Here is a 7,901-nt window from a genome sequence, read left to right as displayed (position 1 = left end):
TGACCTGAGCCGAAGGCTCAGGTCATGATCCTGGAGTCCCGGGATCGAGTCCCACATCGGGCTCCCTGCTCGGCAGGGAGCCTGCTTCTCCCTCTGACCTTTCTCTCTCTCTCATTCTCTCTCTCAAATAAAAAAAAAAAAAAAAAAAAAGAAATGGCATAAACCCAGATACAAAGAGAAAAATCTGTAGCCAAAGGAAAAAAAGATTTCTTTCAAATGAGCAGCTATGCACTGATAGCTAACTTCTCAACAGAAAAGTATGTATATTTTCAAAATAATTGCTAGTGTATACTTATAAATTCTGTATTTGCTTAGCAAAACTGTCCCTCAAGGATGAGGTAAAAGTTTAACAAACTCCATCAGCGCTTTCCAAAGGAAATTGTGAAGGATGTACTTTAGGCAGAAAGATTCCAGATAAAGGTCTGAGGTGTGAGATGGAATGAAGTGTAAAGAGCCTAATTGAAGTAAATTAAGACGTAATGGGGCAAAATACCATGTACATGGATTGATAGACTCAATATTGTATAGATATTATTCTCCAAATGAATTTATATATTTAATATAATTCCAATCAAGGCATTAGTTATTTTTTTGATTGGTTGGTTGGTTGGTTTTGTTTTTTTGTTTTTGTTTTTGTTACTGTTCAGGTAGAACTTAAAAAGCTGATTCTAAAATTCTCTGGAAAATCAATAAAGGGCCAAAGCAGCTAAGACATTCTTAAAGAGGACAGTATGGGAAGATTTATTTTACTAGTTATTGAGACTTACTAAATATAGTAATTAAGACACTGTCGTGAGCAGTCTAGTCTAGTGATGGATGGGCCCGTGGAACAAAACAAGAAAATCTATAATTATAGGTTACTTGATATATGACAAATACAGGTTACTTAATATATGACAGATATATGCTGGTAATTAGTAAGAAAAGAATGCCCTTTTCAGTAAATGGTACTGGAAAAATTAATTTGGACTTTAACCTCAAAATGATCAAAAATTCTGGGTACATTAAATGCCTTGATGTGAAATGCAAAAATATAAAGCTTTTAGAAGATAATATAAAAAGAAGATAAAAAGAGGGCTTTTTTTAAAAGATTTTAGTTTAGTTTAAAGATTTTATTTATTTTAGAGATAGCGCACGAGCAAATGTGATTCCGGGGGTGTGGGGGGGGGCGACGGTGGGGAGAGGGAGAATCTGAAGCAGACTCTGAGCTGAGTATGGAGCCTGACTCAGGGCTGGATCTTATAACCCTGAGATCATCACCTGAGCTGAAATCAAGAGTCAGCCGCCCAACCAACTGAACCACCCAGGCACCCCTAAGATTTTATTTTTAAGTAATCTCTACATCCAACATGGGGCTCAGACCTACAACCCTGAGATCAAGAATTGCATGCTCCACTGACTGAGCCAGCCAGGTGCCCCTATTTAGAGAGCTTTTAGAGATTTTTTTTAAAATTTTATTTATTTATTTGAGAGAGTGAGAATGGAGAGAGAGCACATGAGAGGGGGGAGGGTCAGAGGGAGAAGCAGACTCCCTGCTGAGCAGGGAGCCCGATGTGGGACTCGATCCCAGGACTCCAGGATCATGACCTGAGCCGAAGGCAGTCGCTTAACCAACTGAGCCACCCAGGCGCCCGAGATTTTTTTTTTTATTAGAAAGCTAAAAATAACATTTTTTGTTAAATTTAAGATGGCACAAATTCTAAGATTCACCATTATTTTGTATTTCTAAAATAAAATATTTCCAGTTAACCATGATATGCTATTGATTGTAAACTAAATGTACCCAATTTTCTTTTTTTTAATACTTTAACATCTTGCAAGTGATAAAATACAGTGCATTTCCTGAACTCCTTTCCATCAAATGTGGATGCAGCTTAGGTTCTCTCCACTAGATGAATTCCCACAATTTGGAAGGCAAAGAGGACAGGGAAACTTGTTTTTGCTGCTGCTTTCGGTGGTTAGCAAAGTTGTGAGATTTAAATGAATAGAAGCAGTGGAGGTGTCTAGACTGAGATTCCAGTGTTTAATACCAGCTTCATGGATATGTAGAAGCAGTAATGGCGGTAGCTTTTAGACACCTGGCTTGCAATGTATCCTTTATCTCCTCACTGGAATGGCTATTCCTGATTCTTAATCCTTCCTTTTTTTTTTTTTTATTTCCTTCCATATTTTTTTTTAAAGATTTTATTTATTTGACAGAGAGAGACACAGCAAGAGAGGGAACACAAGCAGGGAGAGTGGGAGAGGGAGAAGCAGGCTTCCCGCCAAGCAGAGAACCTGATGCGGGGCTCGATCCCAGGACCCTGGGATCATGACCTGAGCCAAAGGCAGATGCTTAACCATCTGAGCCACCCAGGCCCCTGTCCTTCCATATTTTGAATGATAACCATCTTAGTCCTTGTATTAAATGCCTTTCTGGTTGAAATATCTGATATATAGCTTTTTCTTTTCTGCATTGGGTCCTGATTAATAAATTTTTATTGACTCAAGGAATCATTTGACATTTAACTTTTTTATTTTTAAAAAATTGTAAAATTAATATTTTAACCATTTATAAGTATATAATTCAGTGGCATTAAATACATTCAAAATGTTAACTATCTATATCCTCAATTTTTTTTATCATCCCGGCAAAAACTCTACCAATTAAAAAAAATATTCCACCAATTAAAAAAATAATTCCTTCTTTCTTCCTTCCCCAGCCCCTGGGGTAACCTCTCTTCTACTTACTATCTTTATGGATTTGCCTATTCTAAGTACCTCATGTAAGTGAAATCATACAGTATTTGTCAGTCTGTATCTTATTTCACTAAGTGAAATGTTTTCAGGGTCCATCCATGTTATGACATATATCAAAATAACTGCCAAACTGTTTTCCCACAAGTATTCCATTTACATTCCCACCACCCATCATCAGGATTCCAATTGCTCCACATCCTCACCAGCACTTGCTATTTTCCTTTTCCTTTCCTTGGATTATAGTTACCCTACTGGGCACGAATTGGTATCTCATTGTGAATTTTGTATTAATGTTATTCTTAGTGGAAGTTCCTCAAAAACTAAAAGAATTACCGTAGGACCCAACAGTTCCACTTCCAAGTATATATACCTATAAGAATAAAAAACAGACTTGAATAGATACTTGCATACTAATGCTCATTGCAACATTATTTATAATAGAGAAAAGGTGGAAACGATCCAAGTGTTTGAATAGATGAATAGATAAAATGTAGTATATACATAAAATGGAATATTAGTCATAAAAAGGAAAGAAGTTCTGGAGCACCTGGCCGGCTCAGTCAGTAGGGCATGCGACTCTTGATCTTAGGGTTGTAGGTTTGAGCCCCATGTTGGGCATGGAGCCTACTTAAAATTAAAAAAGGAAAGAAATTCTGATACATGATATAACATGGGGAAACCTTGAAAACATTGTGGTAAGTGAAATAAGCCAGACACAAAAGGACAACTATTGTGTAATTGCACTTACATAAAATATCTAGAATAGAGGTTACCAGGGGCTGGGAGGAGGGGGATTGGGAGTTATTGCTTAATATGAGAAAGGTCAGAATTTATTGTCAAAGGAACCTCGTCTTCTCACATAGTACAAAATTTCTTCTGTAGCATCCCTGACAAATGATTAAGCATTCAATTGAATATCCTTAATAGTAAGGCAGTTTGGTACTTTGTTAAATATCTTTTTTATTATTATTAAAGATTTTATTTATTAGCGCAAGTGACAGAGAATGAGTGGGGTGGAGGGGCAGAGGGAGAGAGAGAAGCAGACTCAGGGAATACGATGCGGCACTTGATCCCAGGACCCTGGGATCGTGCTCTGAGCTGAAGGCAGACAGTTAACTGACTGAGCCACCCAGGCGCCTGAAATATCTTTATTATTAATAAAGATATCTCATCATGTGAAGGTAAAATATACTTTCTTGAATTTTTGTCTCTAGGTTCTAACATCATCCTTTGGAACAGCACAGGACAATCTGTCTCTTCCTTCTATCTCAGATCCGTACCCTCTCACTATTTGACATGCACACACACCCCCTTTAGATGTTTCTTTGACACTGGTTGCTTGATGTTTGCCTTTAAGTGTATCCAGGCCATCCTATCCAAAACCAAATACCTTCCCTGACTCTGATACCCTTTTGAGCTTTTGTTTTTTTCTTTCTGGTTACTGACTACCTGTCTTAGGCATTCAGACCTTACTTCTTGAAAGTCAGTCTTCCATTTCTTACTGCACAACTGAATCTGTTCTTTCAGAGACCACTATGCATCCTTAACAGTCAGGCTACCCTCTGAGCTGGTATTTCCATCCTGCATTTCCAATGGTCTCTTGAGTATTTTACCTTAATGACTCACTGACATCACGAGGACAGTAAGTCCTAAACTGAATTAGTTATCTTTCCCTTTAAATTACTTCTTCTCCTCTTGTAATATTTTCCACTTATCATAATTTATACTTGAAACCCCAGAGCATCTTTCATTTCGCCTGTCTCCTTACTTTTCTGTTGCAGAGCCCTCATGATTGGGATTCCTGCTCCTGTAGGTAGCTCATCCCTTCCTGCATATAAGATTATAACTAGAGGGGCGCCTGGGTGGCTCAGTCATTAAGCATCTGCCTTCGGCTCGGTCAAGCCCCGCATTGGGTTCTCTGCTTGGCAGGGAGCCTGCTTCTGCCTCTCCCACTCCCCCTGCTTGTGTTCCCTCTCTTGCTGTGTCTCTGTCAAATAAATTAAAAAAAAAAAAAAAAGATTACAGCCAGAAAGGACCATCTGTGAACCACAAAATGGGTCCTCACCAGACACCAAATCTGCTGGCACCTTGATCTTGGACTTCCCAGTCTCCAGAATCGTGACAAATAAATTTATTTTGTTTGTAAGCTACCCAGTTCATGGTATTGTTTTTATAACAGCCCGAATGAATAAAGACCGCTGCTTTTCTTACTGAGGCTTATGAGACTCTGACCTCCAGGTCAGTAAGGACTGTCAATCACTACAGTATTCCTGATGCCCATTACATCATGTGACACTAATATTAGACTGTTATAAAATATGTGTCAAGAGGGTGATTTACTTTTAGAATTAGATGATAATGCATGTAAGCATTCAGTGTAGTTTTGTGCCCAACACATAGAAGCTACTCAATAAATGGTGGTCCTTTTCCTTATCAGACAGTTGGTACTTTACTTTCATTGGAACGTTTATTCATTTGCTTAATTAAAAATAAATCTTGAGCTCCTTTGTGCTGGTTGTGTGGTAGGTGCTGTGATACAGAAATGATCATCTCTGTCCTCAAGGAGGTTACAGTCTAGTGGTAGGAGCAAATAAATCAGGAATTAAGGACATTGTATTGTGTTTAAAGTATGCCCCTAGTACAGAGAAATCACAGAAGAGGAGCACATAATTCAAAATGAGCTTAAGGGATGGAGGTCAGAAAGATTTCCGGGGAAAGGAGATACTTAAAGTGAACTTTAAATATTTAAGATGTACAAGCCTTTATAAAAAAGGGTAATTACACTTTATTTACATACAGGAAGACCTAAATAAATGAAGGTACATATTGTATACTAAGAATAAATTGGAAGGGGGGGAGGGGTGGGGGGGAGGGGAGCTGGGAAAGTGGAGGCTGCGCTGCCGCCAGGTCTCCGGCCTTGAGGGCTTGGGCTTGCAGTGGCAGTGGTGGCCGCAAAAGAAAAAAAAAATGAATGAATTGGAAGACTAAATATGGTAAAAATGTCAGTTTTTTGCAAATTGATCAGTAGATGTATTGAAATCCAAATGCCTTTAGGTTTTTCTTTGGAACTTGACAACTTGATTAACAGTTTGTATGGAAGTAAAAAGAGGCAAGAATTGAAGAATTATTAAAGAACAGTAAGATAAGACTTCCTTAATCCATTTTTTCAGTCAACAGATTTGAATGCTTGCTACATGTGAGGCACTGCTGGGCCCTGTTTATTACCTTAGTGAACATGAGACATGACTCTTAACCCAAAGATCCATTTCTAGTGACATCTAAGATTTTTAATATACCACTTCGTAAAATATCAGATGAGTGCCAGGACTACCAAGAGACTTATCACTGTAATTTTACTACCTGATATTTATATTTAAAATTATTCCTGATTATGGGGTGCCTGAGTGGCTCAGTCAGTTAAATGTCGGACTCTTGATCTCAGGGTTGTGAGTTCAAGCCCCACATTGGGCTTCACACTGGGCATGGAGCCTACTTAAAAAAAAATTCCCAGTTGTGTATGTTTTTTCTTTATACTCTTTTATTAATTTTAATTTCTTTTAACAGTAGGAAGCTTAGAAGTAGGCAGGTTTTACTTTAAATAGATCCTTAAGAATGTCAATTGGATTACAGCCTCCAAAGGGAGGGAGGATCTGCTTCTGAATGATGCCTTGAGCAATTATGCGACCTTGGGGAGTGAATGAGGGAGGGTGACTTTGAGGGTCCCACAGGCCTGGGTTTTGAGGCCTAGCCTGTGTGTCAGGTGTCTGCGGAGCCTACAAAAAGAAAAGGGAAGATGAATAATAAAATGACAGGTGAACTGAAATAGTTTGCTAATGAATTTTATATGCTTATGTGGAAGTATGTGGGTGAATACGAGCTGGTGAATTAGTTGGGAAAGGATATACTTGTTTGGAACACTTGCTTACTATATTAAATGAATTTGAACTCCCTCTTACTGTGCACAAAAATCAATTCCTAGTAGATTGAAGGTTAAATACAAAAAGACAAACTCAGAAAGCTTTTTAAAAATTTTTATTTTATTTTTTTAAAAAAGATTTATTTATTCCTGAGAGACAGAGAGGGAGAAGCAGAGGGAGAGGGAGACAAGCAGACTCCCCACGGAGAAGGGAACCCAACAGGGAGCCCAACAGGGAGCTTGATCCCAGGACCCCGAGATCATGACCTGAGCTGAAACCAAGAGTCGGACACTTAACCTACTGAGCCACCCAGGTGCCCCTGAAAAGCTTTTTTTTTTTTTTTTTTTTTTTTAAGGAGCATACTTTTATAAGCTCAAAGCAGGGAAGGGTTTCTTAAGACTGAAAACACCAGGGGCACCCGGCTGGCTCAGTTGGTTGAACATCTGACTCTTGGTTTCAACTCAGATCATGATCTTGGGGCCCTGGGATTGAGCCCCATGTTGGGCTCTGCACTCAGCGGGGAGTCTGCTAGCTCTCCTTCTCCTTCTGCTCCCTACACACACACTGTCTCTTTCTCTCTCTCAAATCTTTAAAAAAAACCTGAAAACCATAAAAATTGATAAATTTGACTACATTGAAAATAGAAACTTCTATTTATTAAGACCCCCCCCAAGAGGCGGAAAAGACCAAGGTACAGAATAAAAGATATTTGTAATATACAGGTATTAATTACCTATGGCTGTGTAATAAGTTATCCCAAAATTTAGCAGCTGAAAACAGTAAACATTTATCTTACAGTTTCTGTGAGTCAGGAATCGGAGAGCAGCTTTGCTGGGTGGTTCTGGCTTCTGGTCTCTCAAGAGGCTGAAGTCAAGGTGTCAGTCACTTAGGTCTGTAGTTGTCTCAAGGCTGGACTGAGGGAGACTCTCCCTCTGTGCTTCCTTATGTGGTTGTGGCAGGAGTTTCAGAAGATCCACATCCAAATTCACTCACATGGTCCTCTTTACAGGGTCACCTCACAGAGTGGCAGCTGGGTTTTTCCAGAGTGAAAGATCCAAAAGAGAGTGAGAGAGACTTCCAAGCATGGAGGCCACAAATAACTTAATCTTGTTACCTACCAAAACATAGAATGAGTGGACAAGTGGTATGAAGTATATACCTAAAGAAGTATGAATCACTAAGACAAATACATAATACCAAATAGAAAAAAGGGCAAAAAACCGGAGGAGGCATTTGAATTAAAAA

General features: G+C 38.8%; 1 protein-coding gene across 9 annotated transcripts in view; it reads left to right on the top strand.

The window, feature by feature from the left end:
• The window catches only part of BRAF (B-Raf proto-oncogene, serine/threonine kinase), a 180,814-nt gene that overhangs the window by 20,777 nt on the left and 152,136 nt on the right, over positions 1-7,901 (top strand). The window lies entirely within an intron of this gene.

Source organism: Callorhinus ursinus, unplaced genomic scaffold, assembly GCF_003265705.2.
Source record: "Callorhinus ursinus isolate GAN/ISIS: 27379988/994484 unplaced genomic scaffold, GSC_fseal_2.0 scaffold12, whole genome shotgun sequence".
Classification (NCBI taxonomy): Eukaryota; Metazoa; Chordata; class Mammalia; order Carnivora; family Otariidae; genus Callorhinus; species Callorhinus ursinus.
This window is presented reverse-complemented; position numbering and strand designations above follow the sequence as displayed.